The sequence below is a fragment of the Diabrotica undecimpunctata genome, chromosome 5 (genome assembly GCF_040954645.1).
Source record: "Diabrotica undecimpunctata isolate CICGRU chromosome 5, icDiaUnde3, whole genome shotgun sequence".
NCBI lineage: Eukaryota > Metazoa > Arthropoda > Insecta > Coleoptera > Chrysomelidae > Diabrotica > Diabrotica undecimpunctata.
In genome coordinates, this window is record NC_092807.1 from 96,288,135 (window position 1) to 96,308,791 (window position 20,657).

General features: G+C 31.2%; 1 protein-coding gene across 2 annotated transcripts in view; it reads left to right on the top strand.

Annotated features, from left to right (window-relative positions):
• Nucleotides 1-20,657, top strand: part of corn (microtubule-binding protein cornetto) — a 167,831-nt gene that overhangs the window by 45,115 nt on the left and 102,059 nt on the right. The window contains exon 1 of one of the 2 annotated variants that reach the window (XM_072532282.1): nucleotides 4,132-4,281. The exons of the other annotated variant lie outside the window; for it this stretch is intronic. The gene's annotated coding sequence lies outside the window, so the exon portion shown is untranslated. Of the gene's footprint in view, nucleotides 1-4,131; nucleotides 4,282-20,657 lie in introns of those variants that run through there. 2 annotated transcript variants of the gene reach the window in all.

Consider the following 20,657-nt stretch of genomic DNA (forward strand, 5'->3'; position numbering starts at 1 on the left):
TTACTGAAATAACGATCATGTTTGATGAATAAAATAAATATGGAAAAATGAATTATCCCAGTAAATGAACGTGAAATACGGCGGTCCGTGTAATTTTCCTTGTCACCACCGAATTGCATGAACATTTGGATTTAGTTTCTCCTTATCCTCCCCTTCACTTTTGGACTTGTGCCGTTGGTTGCCTTTTAATTGTTTAGAGGTGAAAACTACCCCTATTAGAAAAAAATCGTATAATTGTAAATTCAAGCGATTTGGAATTATTTAATTATACAACAACATTAAATTTAGATTTCTTTACTGTTTTAATTGTTTACCACATAATTTCTACCCTTATTAAAACCACCCCTTGCGAAGAGACTCGAATAGTTTTTTTTTTTCGTTGAAACTATAAATACAATATTTTTTTTAATCAAAATGTTACGAATTTATTTTATTTCAACATAAAAAACAACCTTTATTAGTTTCTAAGGATGAGTGAAAGTATGTCTGTGCCTTAATAGCACATTATGTGTATCTTACAATGCTCCAGTATACGCATTCTGATATCTCCTAAAATATGTGATTGGATTTTTACTCATAACTCGGTTAGCTTTTAAACTATTAAGTGATTAAAAAATCATTTTGTAGGTGTTTTTTCCGTCGACCGTCCATTTATGATCAATTTTAACACTCTCAAAATCATTGATTAATGACCCCTATTAATGAATGATTTTTTATTAATGATCGATTTCATTATAGGCAACACAACATACATTGCTTGCATAAATTAATTAAACGCTCTGTGATTGGCAGTGACCTGGGGTAGTGTAGGCAACGAAAAACATATACCTATTTATATTCCCACTAAAAAATTTAAAATGAAGTAGCCGCTGTTAGTACTATCTGTCATTGTATGTCATTATTTAGTTTATTGTTTAAAATTCTGTGTATTTGAAAAATCAAAAGGTGGATATTGATGGAGAATTTAAATTAACTCCACCAGAAGTGGCAGAAACTGCACATGAAATATCTTATCTTTAAGTTTACTGCCTGAAAAAAGCAGAGTGTTGTACGAAAAAACATACGCTGAATTTATTGCATGGTGTGACGAGAGAAAAATAATACGATGTTCAGAATCTGTATTGTTGACATATTTTTCAAATATTGCCGAAAAAGAACTAATAGCAAGTTTGTGGCCCAAATATTCGATGCTAAAATCAACCTTAAGTTTAAAAACAAACATAAAAAAGAACAGGTTATGTACCAAAGAAATCAAAAACACTTGAAAAAGAACAAGTCCAGAAATTCATCTCTGATGCTCCTAACGACGTGTTTCTAATGATGAAAGGTAAACCAGTAAATTTAGGTTATATATTTAATACTCGTATTTCATAACATTTCATTTTGTAGGTTGCATTGATTTTCGGAGTGGCTGGTGAGTTAAGAAAGGACGAACTATTGAAATTAGAAACAAATAACGTTCAAGACTTGGGGTCAAAATTTCTTGTCACAATAAAAGTATCAAAAACACACACAAATAGAATATTAACCATAGTAGATAACGAAGCAAATACCATTCTCAATGCGATCAAAAACTATATTTCTTTAAGACCGGCACACACACCACATAAACGATTTTTCATTTTTTATAAAAATAGCAAATGTTCCACGCAGTCAGTTTGCATAAATACGTTTTCCAAAATTCCTTCCGTTATTGCTAAATTCTTAAAATTAGAGCACCCGCATCTCTACACTGGCCATTGTTTTAGACGTTCGTCTGCCTCAATATTGTGTGACAGTAGCGCAGACTTTTCAGCTATTAAAAGTCTAGGTGGCTGGAAATCGACTGCTGTAGCAGGTTATATAGATAATTCTATGCAGAATATACTTGAGACGGCTGAAAAACTCTTGGGACAAATACCACTAAACCTTGTCAAAGTACTTCCTTCAGCACCACCTCTTCTTCTTCTATCAAAGAATTTGCAGAGGTCCAAGAAGACTTAAATATAAATTTGTCAAAATGCTATACAGCAGATAATCATTTATCAATACCTTGCTTTCATTTCAGTAATTGTACTATTTCGAATATTAATGTTTACAATAATAAAACTACCACTAAGGAAAATTAAACTTTGAATAAAGTTAATGAAAGCTGAAAAAATTGTTGTTTATCGTTAAGTAAATAAAAATTTAAACTAAGATATCTTTATTTCTGAAAAGTACGGTCGACGGAAAATTTTTGTAACGAACTCGTGATTTAAAATGGCGATTAACAATCTCGGACATTAACGCGCTCGCTCCACTCACGCGTTAAAATATCTCAATTGTTAATCGCCCTTATTAATACACGTGTTGGTTAAATAAATATTAAGGACAATAAGATCATTTAAAATAATTTTTGTTAAACCTTATGTTTGAAAGGGTTGAAAGGGCTTGAACGAGTCACTAATTACGAGTGTATGTAAACTTTGAACAGCCATATCTTAACCAATTTTTATCTTATGGTAAAACAAAAAAAAACCCAAAATGTTAAAAAAAAGCCCATATTTTGTGTCTCTTCGTGATTTTTGGTATACTTTTTAAGTTATTTTGAATTTATACTTTTAAAAGGCATTTTTTCAAAATTTCAAAAATTTTGTTTTACTCTAAAACCAAATTTTTTCAAAAATAAGAATTTTGATCCGGTCAAACTTACAGATCATATAAAGAATACATAAATAAAAGCAAATTTTACAGCGGTAACGATTAATTTCATTTGGGGTGCTAATTAGGGCGTAATTTTCACGATTGTTTCAAAAAAAGTAATCAACTTTATTTTGAGCGTAACTCGTTATGTTTGATGCTAGAAACTTTTTTAGAAAACAAAAATAAAGCTTTTTTAAGCACTTTAAAAAGGCTTTGATGAGTTTTCCCGGAAAAGTGCTTTATTTTTTTGATTATCTCACGTCGAAATATTCGATTTGTAGGTTGACAAAAAGAACCTACTTTCGTGAGCTACAACTGTGCTACTACTGACTCTACAGAATTTATAAATACACCATTTCATTTGTTTTGTTTATAAGTTACGTTTTTGCTAACTCTTTCACTCGAAAATAACTCAAAAAGTATTGACTTAAAAGAGAAAAAACTCTATATAAAACAAAAGTTGTTTATGTATAGAAGTTACCCTGTAGATAATAGGTCGAGGGGTGGGGTCGACGGTCGAGTGTCGATTATAGTGTGAGTAGAACAAGTAGAACACTCAAGATGACGAATGCATATGACGGCATCTCATCTCTAAACGATGTACGACGAAAGATACGTTCATATTTTTGCTATTAAACCGCGGTCCTATTTCAAGTAGTTATAGTTACTGTTTACATTAGTTAGTTCTATATTTCTGTAATTTATGAGTTAAATAATAAAGTGTTTGTTCTAATTCGAATCGACCCGTGGCCATTTAATTAAACCCTAGATAACAAGAGAAAAATCCTACATATATATATATTTAGGTATCAAATGCAGCAACTTAAACTTATTAGTTTAGAAGGTTTTATTATGCAATTTGCAATTTATTTAAATTTTGCAATGGAGTATGTTTTATTATGTTTTATTTTGTGATAATGACGATTTATGTAATTTCAGTAAATTTTGAATTGTTATTTTTCTAACTTTTTGTAAGCTTTGTCCATAAAATTTTACAATTTTCAGTGACAATAAAGCATCTTTCTATTTTATAACTTTAAAACGATTCATTTTGGAGCAAAATTTTGTTTTTATAAGATACAACTGGTTAAAAATGATGTCATTTTGTATTTTGAGAACGATTTCGGAAGTGGAAATCGAAACTTCAAAAACAAATAATATAAAAGGGTTAAAAACTATCTGTCAACAACCTCAGATCCACGCTTGTTAAAACGAATTAAATTTTATTCTGTGTTTGGATATAATTTCAACTTCCTTCAGTCGTCGAACGACATTGGCAGCCGGGCTTTATATCCACTTTTATTATTATTTTTTTTAAATCGCGCCACATTTAGGAGTGCAATAATTCTCTTTTAGGAAACTTGATTATTTAGGCTTATAAGGTTCTCTCGGTAATGGTAATACATACTGTGGGTCTCACAATAATGGTCAATGCCACTTCAGTCTCAGTGCTTGACGTGATGACTCATGGAGCTCACGGTGCGGGTTTGTTCTGCTGTTTAAAGTTAAAAGTTAATTAAACCAGTGAAAACGGCTCATTAGTGTGGGAGCTGAACAAGTGCTTATATAGAAATTCGGTCCAAATTTGTGGTTTCATGTAGTTGTATATACCTTTAGGTGGGTAGAAACTTAAAAAATAATATACGAGAAATTTTGATAAACCATTCATTGGGTCGGTTAGTGACAAAACCAGACCCACCAAATTTTAAAAATTTTCATGAAAAAAAAACGTTTATTTTTTTGTGATCAAATCGGTACTGTGTTACGGAATGTTTTTTCAAATCTACATACGTATGTATCGATTAAATACCACGTAGACAGGCGGAGAAAAAATAGAGCTGTCCCCTATAGTGCAGTGTACCAAGGTCTTTAACTCCGAATTCCATCAATATGCTTCGATTTTTTTGAAATTCTAACAGTAAATAGGGAATACATTAACAAACAAAATATACATTGCTGGAGGGGGAATCCGCCCAACTGGGAGTGGGGACCTTTATTTTGAAAATAACCTGATTTGATTGAAAGCTATTTTCTAAATAACAGTGTCTTACACAATTTTTTTTTCTTTGAAAATCAATACATTTTAACTTGTTCCTAATTGAAAATTTCAATTTTTCTTAGTTTAGGGCAAACAAGTTTTATATTATTAACAAAACTTAAAAGAGGATTTTGCAAGATTTTTATGAAATGAAAAGAAAAGGTTTAGCATTTTTTATTTACAAAAGTAAACATAGTTTTATAACAGGTTTCTGTGGAAGGTATTTGTAGTGGAATACGTTGCAAAAATCCCAAATAAATAAATAAATAACCTCAAATTTGATTTTCATCGTCTATCGTTTCTTCGACTTCAGTTATATCAATTCCTCCACTAATAGCTTCTTCTATAGCGGTATTGTAGGTCCTTTTTCTTTTCTTCTATAAGTTTGAGGAAACCCTGGTATTTAAGAGGAAGTTCTATACTAGCAAGTTAAAATTTGTTACATCGAGAAGTCTCTTTCGCCTCTTTTGGAGTATGTCGTTTGTAGGAATATCCGTGTAACATACTGTTTGAATTTTAAAGCCCATCTTAAAATTCAAAAATTCTGCCATTCTTGAAGTCAACTCCCAGTATTTGAGATTTGTAACATTTTTTTATAATTAAAATATTAAATAATTTTTAATCCTTTTACCCCTGTTGCTGAGACGAAAGGAAATTTTATTGGAATTTACCGACTATCTCAAAAGACGGAAAGTCCGACTTATTATCCTCGTTAATGCTCGGTTAATTCTTTCCGGTTTCAGGCGATTTCTTTTAGATAGATTTCTTAAATATCGTCGAAAGCACGTCTATAGTAATTTTTCTGTAAAAACCTAATTCCGGAGATTTTATTTTCGTCACGTTCCAAGTTACTAGTACCGATTTACCTCGAACTTTCCGATAGTCGTTGGAACTTTACCTTCTCAGAAATGGATACTGTCCTATCATTTTTGAGTGGTAGATATCCCACCTTCTTGGTTAGTTTCGTAAATTTTTAGAGAAGGAACACCACTTCTGAGAGGGCAGTCTTTGAGGACAGACGCTCGCTCATATTACCGTCTCTGTGTTACCTTCTCTGTGCATTTGTTTAGTGTGTATACACTTATATAGTTTGAGTTTCTAAATCTAATATTATATTAGATTAAATATAGTTATAAAATAAGGATAAGAGATGGAACCACGAAATACAACAGTGGAGGCCATGGTTATGAAAGAGACGCAGAGGAAGACCATAAATGAGATGGGCTGATGATATTAAGAAGATCGGAGGACACAACTGGAAGCAAGGTGCGCAAAATAGAAGACACTGGATTGATTTGGGGGAGGCCTATGTCCAAAGTTGGATTACTGAAGGCTGAAGAAGAAGAAGATAGTTATAAAGTACCTTTTAATTTTAATTAACTTTAGTGCTTGATACATGTAAAGTATTATAGTAAAGTATATTAACTTCAGTGCAGTGTAGCAGTCATCAAGATTTACTGTAAGTTATCATAATCAATTACCTTCAATTATCTGGGCGAATAATATGGTTATCATATTATCTTCAACTATCTGGGCGAATCTACGTTCATACATGTCTTCACCTGTAGTTAAGAGTAACTACTGATTTTTGCTTTCAATTTAAATAATATTCAATATTGGCTTACGAACTTTCAATCAGATATTAAGAACTTCTAAATTACGAACATTTAATTCTCAGTTAATCATTAAACAACAGTGCGAGATAGATAATTAACTTAACCAAGTGCGGGTTGGTTAAATTTTTATTTCTGAAATCTTTTTTTATTCTTTGAATTTAGCTTTAATTAACTTTGTGTTATTTGTTATTCATTTTTTATTTACTACACCCAGTATCTCGATATATGCCCATTAAACAGCAAAGAGAGACTTTCGTTAATCAACTTTAGTTGAATATTTTTATATAGCATCAGACTCTCTTCGCTGATAATTTAATATGTGTATGATTCCATTATATGGTATTTGTAAAGATATTTAGCAATCATAATACTGTTTATTTTTTATATGTATACCACCATTTATAATTGATGGTGTATTTTTATTACTTGAGTGTACATTCAGCTGCCTATATCATATTGAATCATATCATATTCTTGAATATATTGTTTTTGTTTCATGTATGAATTTTATTTGTCGACTCCTAACAAGTTTTCTGATAACATACTAACTCTGAATATTTGCTTATTACATTAAATTATTATTATACCTTCGACCAGAAGAAAGATCGGGCTGATTTAGTTTCATAGGTAAGTAGGTGGACGGAGTCCACCTAATATATTTATTATTTGTTTATATAGTGTGTTGACCAATTTTATTTAATAATTAACTGTTGGTATCTTTCCTTGGATTTGGTCTCAGAACCAAAATATTTTTCATTATCTTTTTTCTTTTCTAAGGTTTCTTAATTTTCTCCTTAAACCCCAAAAAATTAAGTGGCGCCCTGTTCCTATCTTATCTTATCTTGGGTAATTTTACCCATCTATCTTTTTGTTTATTTCGGTATCTTTTGTAATACGTCTTATCCTGTCATATCTTTACTTATTTCGTCCGTTGGACCCATTCCCGGTTCCAAAAGCTAGTTTCGAACCCACGACTCGCTCTCCACCAACCATCTGGCTGCCGTCCGCAGTGTCTCCATTGGTGACCTTTCTAGCACCAGCCAAAAAAGGTTTCCGAGGTTACAGATTTAGTTGCTCTTTTTTTCTTTTTTTTTTCGTGTGTGCAATTAAATAGATAAAGTGTTGTTTAGAAAATACCTCACAGTCCTTGATCTTTAATTTAATTGAACCAAAATATCGATCTCGATACATTAAAAAAACGTGCCTAATAAGATCAAAGCGGTTTGCACGAATATGGCTGAGATGAGACAAAACAACGTTTATGTTTTTATTTTGCCCGGCATTTTATCACTAAAAATTATAACTTTTCTCACATGCGTGTTAACAAAGTTCTCGTAGTTACTGAGAAAACTGGCTATTTCGCACGATCCGCGTTTGCCGATGGTATCATCCCATACATACATTATGACTGTTCCTGTTTTAACGTTGTGGATTCCTAAGTCCACATTTTTTTTTTGTAGTATTGTACGTTAAAGGTAAGTTTAGGCGTGGGTAATGCTTGTGGTAAATCAATTTCAATATTTTCATCCTGATTGCTTTCGTAGCTTTTCATCATATCCTGTGCAGCTTTCTGGTTTGCTAAATGAACCTTCAGTTCCATATCTAATTCAGTTATTTTGGGAGAATTTGGGTTTCTAGTCTTTAACCCATCAAGTTTAACTTTAATCTTAGAGCAGGTATTACAATAATCAATATAAGAAAGCTGAACACCTAGATTGAATTCGTTGACAAAGATATTTCGATAATAGGAGTCTATCACAGGCTGTTCTTTGGGATATTTGTTTCCTAGCCATTACATATAAGCTAAATATGCCCCAGTAATTGATGAACCCGTTGGCATATATTTTTGAAAAGGACTTTTGGCTCTGTTGTAGTGACTGGAAACGGTAACAAGAAAATCAATGTGATCTCTGACCAACTGCTTTCTATATCCAACCATTTTATTTCATGCACTTGACTTCCTTCTGTTATGACCCAGCACAGTCTAAAACAACGCGAACTCTTTTTTCGCTTATGCCATGGATGCTGACAAAAGCCTGACGACAAACACATTTTCTTTCTCCATTAATTGAAACGCCATATTCTCTGGTCCGAAACTTCCTACTAGCTCTGTCTGTGTACTAGTAATTAAAGACTTTTTACAATAAATCCAACTTAGCACTTTAAAAAGGTATTGGCGATATAAATGGCGACATAAATGGCAATCTGATTATGCGCGCAAATACAGTTTTCTTTGTATTTCTTGAAACATATGCTTCACCACAGTTTCTGTAGTTTTTTTACAAAAATTAATATTATATAGCAAATTTTACGTATATATTCGGTAGGTTTTATTGTGAAAAAAAGATAGTATTTTTAAAATGTCAGTAATATTTTTGCCACTGTAACCATATTTTTTTTTCAAAATTATTAATTTTAAATTGAGCAAACTTTTGGATCCCATTACTGATGCTTAAATAAAATTTGAAATGGATAACGATGAATTGCAATTAGGGTAGAAATAGAAATCAACCTTGTTTTTATCATAACTCCCTTAGGTTATGAGCTAAAGACCTAGAGAGTTCAGTAAGGTCTAATTTTAAGGAATTAAAAAAATATATTACAATTTTTTCCAGTAAAATTGACCATTTCTCTTTTATTTTATGTTGATTTTTTAAAATTGTTCGTTAAATTCCAAATTATCACCTTCAATGGGTTATAACTCATTTTTTAGGATTAAGATTTTGTTAGGATTGTAGCAGAAATAACGAAAAATTTCTTTGATTTTTTTATAGGCTACATTTTATCTATAAAAAGTTTTTTCGATTAAATGTTTGAAGTTATTCGTGAAAAATCGGTTGAAACACAATAAAAATTGAAATTTTTTATTACGATAAGTCTAAATGTATTGATTTTTCGAAAAACTATATTTTTGCTTAGAATATTTTTTTTTATCGATTCTTGATGTTATTTTCAATATAAAGGTTTCAATCCCCAATTGGGGTAGATTCAACTCCTAAGGTAAAGGCACACTTCGGCATAGAGTATGAAACTCCTAGAAGGATTTCTATTTTGTGTCTTAATTGAAGCACATTCTTGTATAAATGATTGGTTTTCGTTCCTTTAAATAGCGCCATTTCATTCTTTTACTGGTATGTTATTATTTTCCTTTAATTCTGCCATTTCTTTCCGTTAATTCTTTATAATTCCCCATATTTGTTTTAGTGCATCTAGGAAGTTGCTTCCTATTGTTTTTGTAAACTGCTCCCATTGTTCATTGTTTGTTCTTCATATCATCTCCTTTGTTTCATTTCTTATTCTTCTATAGACTTCTCTTAATTCTGGAGTACTTGAATTTTTATACTTCAGGTAGGTCTCTCATTTTTCTTTACATTTCTCTTTTATATATATATTTTTTTTTCTAAATTGTGATAAATCATAATGCCTTAAATCGTAAGATATTGCGTGTAAAATTTGTTATCTTTTAAAAAAGCTTTTAAGTACATATTTGACGAAGTTGGCGGACGCTCATTTCTTACTTTGTAAATTGACTAGTTAGCTCCTTGACTAAATGATGTCTTAATACATAAACGAGAATATTAAGGTCGTTTAATACACTACTAAGGTCGTCTGTACGAGAATGGGGCTTCGTGATATTATTATCCGTGATAATTATTAAACTTTACTTTTATCAACAGGTGGTCGTTGTATTACTTAATGTTTAATTGGCGCCACAGTTGTTTTAATTCAAACTTTAAAATGTCTGGTTTTAACCTATAATCGTTTTAAAATATTTTAAACTCGGTAAAAATGAGATCAACATATTTTAATGTAGTCCTGGTTAAGGTTGGATGAATTTTTGAGCGACATTTGTCAATTCTAGTCGAAATAATTGATACCTTATCCATACCGTCACAGTAGCTTCATGAAGAATGTGGTCCGTAAAATAGGCTGTTGCTCTCAATTTGGCAACTTGATGTATATATATATATATATATATATATATATATATATATATATATATATATATATATATATATATATATATATGCATCATAAGAGCTTGAACAAGTATCAATGATGAGACCTGTAATAATAATTTTTTATGACATATTTTTTTGTGTGTTTTGTGACTGAATTATTTTTCTTTTGTTTTAGGTGAGTGCTGACATGATCCCTGTTTAAGTAAGTAGCCTTAAAATTTACTTTTAACTAATTGTTTCGCTATTATAATAAATACCGATAAACTAGTTAAAAAAAATCATGTATATATATATATATATATATATATATATATATATATATATATATATATATATATATATATATATATAATCGAACACCTCTCTACCCTAAGGTATGAGGTAAATACTGAAATGATATTTATTTAACTGTTGTCTTTATTCAATTTTTAATGTCTTTATTAAAAGGTTCTTATTTTAATTTATTAAAAAGCACAATAATTTATATTAATTTATTTAGCGAACAATACATAATTTATATAGGCGAACGTGACAATTAAAAATCGCGGGCGCGGTCGTCAGATCTTGACTAACCCTTCAATGAAAAATCCATTATTATATATGAAACCACAACTGGCCTAGAATTCAGGAGAACCCCTCTGATTTATACTAGAAGGTCATCGTCTGACTGGTTTTCTTTCTGCCAGCTGGTAGAATTCCTCGTACAATCTACAACATATTAGTGAATAAAAAACATGTTTACAGGCTTTTTAAATATGACTCATATTTTTACGTAACAATACAAATACAGGTTACAAAAATACATTACATCTCAATGAAAATACAGAATTCTTGTTTTTTTTTATTCTATTCTGTGCACGAATTTTGTCCATTCTTTATTGTTTTTTGCCTTATTTTGAGCTTCTGACCATTCCATTCCCCTACTTTTCAAAATCTGCCCTACTTCGTCATCCCAGGTACGATATGTATGGTAGTAAACGATAAGTGGGATCCAGATATAGAAATAAAAACAGAACAAGCTAGGAACATGTACAATAAATGGAAGGAAATTATCTGTAACTGAAAACTACACTTAGACACCCGAATTAGAGATATTAAATGCAACGTTTGGCCAGTCCTTCTGTACGGAGTCGAAGCCCGGACATTAAAATTAAATCCTCTCCTCCGCAATCCTAATCCCTTTTGGAATGTGGTGACACCATCAGGCCTTTACAGTTTTTGCACGATTTCTCTCCATCCTTCTCTGTCCTGGGCTAGTTGTTCGGCTTCATGTAACCCTTGGTTAATCAGTATTTTTGTTTGATCTACCCAACGGCTTGGAGATCTTCCCCTAGGTCTCTTTCCTTCAACTCTACCCTCGACTATCAGTTTTTCCATCGTACCTGTTCTTCTAGCAATGTGTCCAAAATACTGCAAATATCTCTGTTGTATTTATTAAGCAATCTATCCTTTACTTTAAGTTGTTCTAATATCGATACGTTAGTGCGATGATCAATCCAGGATATTCTCAACATGCGGCGGTATACCCACATTTCAAAAGCCTTAGTTTTGTGTGTATTGTTATGCTAGAATTTTTCCAAATCGCTACCAGTTTCATCATAGCTGTTCTAATAATTCTAGCATTCTAAAATTAAATACCATGAGACATTATGAGGCAGAATGCTAAGAATATCATAGACATAACACATTACGAATTGAATAGTATTAAACACCATAAAGAGAGAGTTAGAACTTATAACAACTATTAAGAAAAAAAAGACCTAGTACCTAGGCCACATAATGAGAAATGACAAATATAATCTGCTGGAAGGCAGAAGAGCCATGTCATGGCAACTTATGGAAATTATATTTAAAACTGTTCGCTTAATATTTCAGTAGGTTGCATTTTCTACGACGATATGATCAAGTAGAAATATGCAAGTTTGCATATTTCTTCCTTGTAAGTTTGCGGCGAAGGGTATATGAATACCTAGCTACCTAAACTTCCCAGAATTTCATCGGGAACCAATTCACGCAAACCCTTTTATCGGTAGAGAGCTTATTACCTACAAGCAAGAGCCAATTCATGTGCACCCGGTCTGGTTTTGCCAAGGTGTGAAAAATTAATTCTAGTAAAATTTGTGAAAACGTGATTTATAATGACTCGGTATTTAATTTCTGAGCCGTTCACAGCCGTTCGTGTCGGAAATAGTGGGTGTTTTTCAGAGTGATGTCTCACAGATGTGGAATAGGTAATTTCTGGAGGCAAATAGCTCGCTCTGGTAGACCCCGAGTTACCAATGAGCAACAGAATAGATATATCATAATTTCCATTCGGAGAAATTCTTCTACGTCTATACCAGCCCTCCAAAGAGACTTCAGGCGTGCTACAGTAGTCAGAGTATTGTTGGCTACAATAAGAGTTCTTGAGCTACAACCTAGATATGTTTTGCATCGCTTCCAGTGGACTCAAGAATACGTACAGCTCCCTCAAAAGTTTTGTAATTTTATGCTTTTTTTATAGCAGACCAGAATCTGTTTAACTGGTGATAGCCGACGAGTTCGTGTTTTGGCGAGAGTCAACAAGAGCTGCACAACTAGCACATGCCCATCCGATTCTTCCTTTCGCTGGTGGCAGTGTTATGTTTTGGGCAGATATTATGGCAGGTGGACTCACAAAATAGGTGGTTATTGACGGAACTCTTAACAGGAAACAGGTGCATCACATGGATTTTGGAACGTCATTTGGAATTATGGCAAGGAGCTGTGGGTAAAAATTTGTATTTATGGATGATAACGCCCACCCACATAGGACTCAAGTGGTTAATGACTTTATTGAGACAGAAAGTATTCGCCCTTTGGACTGGCCTGCGATTTATCCCAATATGAACATGCATGGGATGTGTTCTTCAGAGCTATTCATGCCCGAAGGAATTTTCCTAGAACCCATCATGAACTTAAAATCGCCTGTAAAGAATCTTCCACAGGAAATGATTGATCGACTTGTTAGCAGTATTAGAGCTCGATTCCAGAATTGCATCGATGCCCGTGGTAAAAATACACGATATTAAAATTGTTAAGTAAATACATTTTAATTAGAACTTAATTTTTTATTCGTTAAAACAAAAATAATATGTCCCTCTTTAATAAAATATCTGTCAACGTTATAATATTTTTTTATAAAAATGATCTATAACCATAGTTCTTGGAAATAGTTAATGGCGAAAATTTTATTTCATGCATAACTTTTGAAACTATATATATATATATATATATATATATATATATATATATATATATATATATATATATATATATATATATATATTTTGTTTGTTTAATTTCGTTTTTTAAAGTGTAATATATTTTAAAAAAGTGTCAAATATTTTGGACACCATATAAAAATCGAACATGTTAATAAATTTTTTTAGTTAGTTATTGATTCTCAATGAAACCCATAAGTACTAAAAATTTAATAAACAAATTGAAAATGCTTCGTTGTCGGTTGGCTAACCCTTTTATTCCACTCATCAACCCTCGACACTTTGCAGACACTCCCGTTTTGTTTGTGGGTGTAACTTTAACGCCACGACCTAAAACTTATTTTTATCATTCTGCCGTTGGTGCCGACAATCCATTGAGGGGCTCCTGGGTTTCGTTAACCCAAATACGGAGCTTTGTCTTTATATCCTTTAATATAGACAGGACCTCATACGGGTTAGAATGTGTTACTTAATGGCTAGCAAATAGATTTTGGTTGATATCGCTTTTAGAGTGACCAAAACTTTCTGTGATGGTTTTGTATTTATTTTCTTTTGGGATAGGTTAGTATTGGATCTTTTTTTATGTGGTTTTTTTTAGTAGAAATTCTTATTAAACATTGGTGTGCTTAAAGGGATAGTATGGACAAAAAGATAAATTAAATATAAATAGTCTCTGACCGCCTGTGCATTAAATTAAACCAAATTTCCTTCCTACCCGAAGTTTATTTGAAGATGTTGAAGTGTAGGAATAATTTGATTTACACAATTCGTGTGCACATACACACTTAAATGCTTATTTTCCGGAGACTAATAACGTACAATGGATAGATTATGTTCCCTGTGAATTGTGAAGGATAACTTGTCTGCACAGAACATTTTTTTTCTTCAAAAAATTATTATTTTCATTGCGTTTCTCAAGTGAAGCACAATTTCATATCTCAGACTGACTCTTTTAAACTTTTCAACAACTCAATAAAGTGGTTTCTGCAAAAAAGATCGGAGGGCGTATATCTGAACCAATGTGTGCTAGCCAAGCGAAGATTTTTCACGAACACTTGAAAATCAACGAACCTTTTAATGCAATCAGTGGTAGTTAAATAAATAAAAGTTGCCACAAAATAAGCTTATTCTTCTGGATAGTGCTGGTGCTCATCCCAATGAGGCAGCCCTAAGATCTGACGATGGAAATTTCCTTGTTCTTTGTTTTCAACTAGTGTTACATCAAGCATTTAATCAATGGAGTAGGGTATTGATACAACGAAACGCCGCTACAGAAGAGAATTTACGATCAACTTGTTGGATGAAGTTGATCTGATGAAGTTTTGCACAGATGCAATATTTGCTGTGGCCAATGCATGGAGTAGAGTGAAAGAGAAGAAAGAAGACAAAATAACGCTAGATGGAAGATGTAGCTATAACCCACGCACGGTTGTAAAGCCAGAATGATGAGATGGAAGATAGAATATGATGATAAAGAAACTACCATAGCTGGACTAACTGTATTAGTCTGCAACGCCGATGAATTTAAAAACATTGATGAAACCGTAGTTAAGACGTGAATACAGTATGACAAATATGGGCCATGTTATCAGCTCCTTAGCAACGACGATATTGTCTGAAGTAGTTTTGAATCTGCCCGTACTTACTTTACGTACTTTTTTTCACAATGCCGACATTCCGAGTAAAAAAAATTAACTGTCTATATGTTGATGCATCTGAGTTATTTTAAATGTTTAAAATAAAACTCACAGTACTTTTGTAAACTTATTTTACAATATTTAACATAAATTTTTTAATTATTAAACGATTTAATTTGATAAAATAAGCCTTTGTCTTCAATTTGGTGCTTTCAGAATTTATGTAGACCTAATAGTTATAGCCCAGTCTGATTATACAAAAATCATCGATTTCACGGCAAAATGTTTCGCAGATATCTGAAGCTTTTAAGACATAGGTGGGGGTTACTAGATGATGAATAGATAAAAAGATACTCCTATTTTTACCTTGCGTTTTTTTTAAACAATAATTTATGGTCACAATTTGATTTTTTATCTTATAATTTTTTCCCTTATAATTTAAATAAACAATATTTATACCATTTTTTTATATCAAGAATATCTTTATTTTCCCGTTTTTTCAATTAAAATTGATAAATAATTTACGGAGATATTTGCAAAAAAGCAGTTTTTTTGCACTAATTTATAAATTTAATTAACTTTTTTATTAACAAAATAAAATGTTATTAATACATTTCAGCATTAAGGAATTACCGTCCTTTAAATTTGTGCGAAATTTTTCCCCGATCGGTCAAATAGTTTAAAAGTTATTCAATTTGTTTATCCCTGGGACTAATTATTTAAACCATTGAACTATTTAAACCATTGAATATTGAGTTGTCATCGAAATTATTTACAAAATAAACGTCTGAAAAGGGGGTATGTTTTTTACTTATAAACAATTGTAATAACTATATTTTTCAAGCTACAGACTTGTTCGTACAACCATTAGATAGCTGGTAAAAAAACTCACATTTAATAAAAAAATAAATGTTCTATGAATAACAGGAACGAAGTTAGCGACAATTTTTTTGTTAATTATATCTATATTGTTTATAAACATTAAGAAGTAAAATTTGCACAAATTTTGAATGATAATCCAAGCTTTATATTGAATTTTATAGCTATAAAATTCATCAAATTTTTCGAAACTTAAAACCTTTTGAAACGAAGTTACTTTCGAAAGATCGACATAGGAAAGTGGAGGGGAAACTGTTTTAGCTCCTCGCTGCAAAATTTAATATTATGGTTACGGATTTATCATTCAAAAGCTTCAACAGTTCTGTAGGAATTTCGTCAGGTCCATTTGCTTTTCCATTTTTAGCGTTTCTTATTGCGTATTCTACTTCTTTTTTCAATATGTCTGGCCCAGTTGCATTGATTATCTGAGTTAAGTTGTTTCTATCGTCTTTAAATAGTTCATTCAGGTATTCTGTCCATCTTTTTATTTTATTCTCTAGATCTACAATAAGATTTCCATCTTTGTCTTTAAGTTTACCTATTTGGCATTTCTTTATGCTTCCTGTTATCTCTTTTACTTTTTTGTGCATATTTAACGCATCGTACTTTTTCTCATAGGTTTCCATTTCTTCACATTGTTCTTTAATCCACTCCTCTTTGGCTTCTTTTATTCTCTTTTTTATGTGTTTATTTATTTTTTTGTATTTGTCTGGGTAATTCTTCATCTTTCTTCTTTGTTCCATCAAGTCTAGTATATCTTGTGTCATCCACCCCTTATTCTTTGTTGTTGTTTTTGTAAGATATTTCTATCCTGCTGTTTGTATAGCTGTATTTATGTACTTTAATTTTTGGTCAACGTTGTTTGTATCGTTAATTTGTTGCTGCACTGAACGGAGGTTTTCATTTATTTCTTCTCCTGTTTCTTGTCGTATATTTTTGTTTCTAAGTTTATTTAAATCTAGTGCCTTTCTGTGTGGTCTTCTAATCTTTTTTGGTCTCGCCTCTATCACAGTAACTACCGGGTTATGATCTGAGTCTATATCAGCTCCTGGGTACGTCTTAGTACATTTAACAGCATTATGATACCTCCTTGCTATTATAATGTAGTCTATTTGATTTCTCACTATTTTTTCTTTGGTATGTTGTGGAGATGTCCATGTATATAACCGTCGAGGAGGTAATTTGAAAAAGGTACTTGTTATTACGAAGTCTTCACTTTGGCAAAATTGAATCAATCGATCTCCTCTGTCATTTCTGTTTCCAAGCCCATATTTTCCTACTTGTTCTTCTACTTTACCTTGACCCACCTTGGCATTAAGATCGCCCATTAATATGTTAATGTATGGAAAGACTGACTTAATAAGTGAAGACAAACAACCTGCAACAAAAAGGTTCAGACCTGACAGTGAAGTCGAATAAATGAACCAAATTTTAACTTTTAAACCAATGTATGTAAAGAAAATAAAAAAAGTAAAGTTCAATAAACATTGCAAAATTTAATAAGGCAAGTGATGAAAAAATCGACTTATTTTATAAAAGCAGTAAGGCAGATTAGATTAATATTGTATATCATATTTGTAAGAAAAATAGAATAAAAATCAATATTGTTAATTATAAAAATACAAACAATTATAATTAATATAAGGAATATAATAATATAATGTGTAAAAAATTACCTGAAATTTAATTTATAAAATATATAAGTATTATTACATCATTGATATAAAATGAAAAAACATATGTTGATTTTCCGGGATTTTCCGAGATTTATTGGGGGTGAAAATTATGTCATTATTATTAATACTGCGATAGACAAAAGTAAGTATTTAGGGTGAATTTCAAATGGACTCAATTTTTCCGAGTTTTCCCATATTTTCCGGCCAGTGAAAACTATGTAGTTATTCATATTTCGACGAGCTACCCCAGAATAAAAAAAAGAGGCTTGCAGCTGCAAAGGAAGCCGAGATAATGTAAATTTTTCCTACGTGTTGCAAATTGAAGTTCCGATGCCGAAAAAAAAACAGAGCTGAATCAGATATCCTCTCCACTTTCCTATGTCGATATTTCGAAAGTACCGTCGCTTCGAAAAATTAGATAAATTTTATAGCTATAAGTTTCAATATAAAGTTTAGATTTTCATTCAAAATTTGTGCAAATTTTACTTCTTAATGTTTATAAACAATGGAGATATGATTTTTTTAAAATGTCACTAACTTCGTTCCTATTGGTCATAGAAGGTTTTTTTATTTTTTAATGTGAGCTTTTTTACCAGCTATCCAATGGTTGTACGTACAAGTCTGTAGCTTGAAAAATATAGAAGTTATTACAATTGTTTATAAGTAAAAAACATACCCCTTGTTCAAACGTTTATTTTGTAAATAATTTCGATGAAAACTCAATATGCATCTAACTTCTGAGATAGTCTAAGTCTTAAAGAATCCTATGAAATTTGCTGAATGTGTCTAGCATCATGCGTAGGGCAAACTCAATAGTTTAAATAATTAGCCTCAGGGATAAACAAATTAAATAACTTTAAATTAAATTAATAAAATATTTGACTGATCGGGGGGAAATTTCGCACAAATCTAAAAGATGGTAATTCCTTGATGTTTAAATGTATTAATACCATTTTATTTTGTTCATAAAAAAATTAATAAAATTTATAAATTAGTACAAAAAACTGCTTTTTTGCAAATATTTCTGTAAATTATTTATCAATTTTGATTAAAAAAACGAGAAAATAAAGATATTCTTGACATAAAAAAATGACATAAATATTGTTTATTTAAAATATAAGGGAAAAAATTTATAGAAAAAAAATCAAATTGTGACCATAAATTATTGCTTCAAAAACCGCAAGGTAAAACTAGGAGTATCTTTTTATCTATTCATCATCTAGTATCCCCCACATATGTCTTAAAAGCTTCAGATATCTGCGAAACATTTTTCCACCTTTTTTTTTTTAACCAGTCTGGGCTATTACGCATAATGACGTACAGTGCACAGATTCTAAATGTGCCGGTGGGAGATGGCTTCTATGCGCTGTATTATAGTCGATGTATGAGAGAAAGTTTTCAAAATAATGAAATAACAAATAATAATATAAAATTTGTTATTTCAATATTTCGAAAACTTTTTCTCTTATACACCAACTATAATACAACGCATAGAAGTCATCTCCCACCGGCATGTTTAGAATCTGTGCACTGTAGATAAAAACTTTTTGGAATAAACAATTTCAATTTTGCAATAACTGCTACGTACAACTTCTTGAAATTTTTATAGCTGAATACATGTGGATACATGAATACATTGTCCATATTATCACGCGAAATTAAAGTTTTTTGTACATTTTTACAAAAGTTATTAATAATTTTCAAAAAATCGACTTTTGAATCTATTTTTGCAATAATTAAACAACAAATTAACAAAAATAATTTTACAAAGACTCATTTTAAAGGATTTTCTATGCTTTTGCAGTAAAATTGTCACTTTTCCATATAATTTTCTGGTCTTCACCTTTAGTATTTAAAACGAAATAGGGATCTTACATTGTTTATATATTGTTTATAAGTAAAAAAACGACGTTTAATATTTTAAAAGCAGTTGTTAGATACCTGTATCAACGAATGTCACGAAAAAGACTTTTTATTTGCTAATTCCTCTGGTCTAGTATATGCGAAAGAATTCGCAAAGCTTAATAACCAGACGAGATACAATACAATAATAAATCTTTATAAAACAATTATTCTTGCACCTACTTTCTTATATTGATATTAAAACTGGATAACGGCAAATGAAGATTACCCTTACTCTCATTGTAGTTTGTAAATCGTCACCAAACAAATGTATTTTCAATTAAAATCGTGGTTAATTACCAATAAATACAGTAGATAAGAAAATACGTTTCAGGCGTTCATTTAATGGGCTATATTATTTATTCTATTAAACGTAAAGATGGTTCGATCGAGTTAACACAAAAAGCGACAATTTATTTAGGATCCACTATTTATTTTCATTAGGAAATAATCCCGTCATTTACTACCGAAATAAAAACGTCGGCACTGTAGGCTACCGTTCAATATACAAGAGCCAACAGCGATTCTTTTAAATTAAACCTTTATAAAAATAGTCTAGTAAAAATGTTTAATTTGAATATTATGTTTATAGGGGATTAAGCAACAATTATTGGTTATAACAAAAATCAAATTTTAACTATGTAACGTGTCGACTTCCCTTCTCAAAAAAGATTATTATAAAAAATTCTGCGAGTGCTAAGTTATTTGTAGCAGCATGTAAATGACTGAAAAAAATCCGAGGGTGGTGTTTTTACTCTACGAATATCAAATTCTGACTGTTGTGTGTGTTTTTTTTGTATTATGTGTTTGTGTAAACTGTATCGTAAGTGTGAATGTGTAACGTAAATTGTGCAATACAGAATTATGTTTTGTGTGTTGCGTATTATTTTGTGTAAGAATGTAGGTGATGTTTTTCGACCTAATGTTACTCCGCTATTTTTGATATATTCTTGTTGACTTCTTCTTTTTGTATTGGCGACCAAAGCCTATTGCATTCTGATGGTGGATTTGCCACACATTTTTCTTCTTTAAGTAGGATGA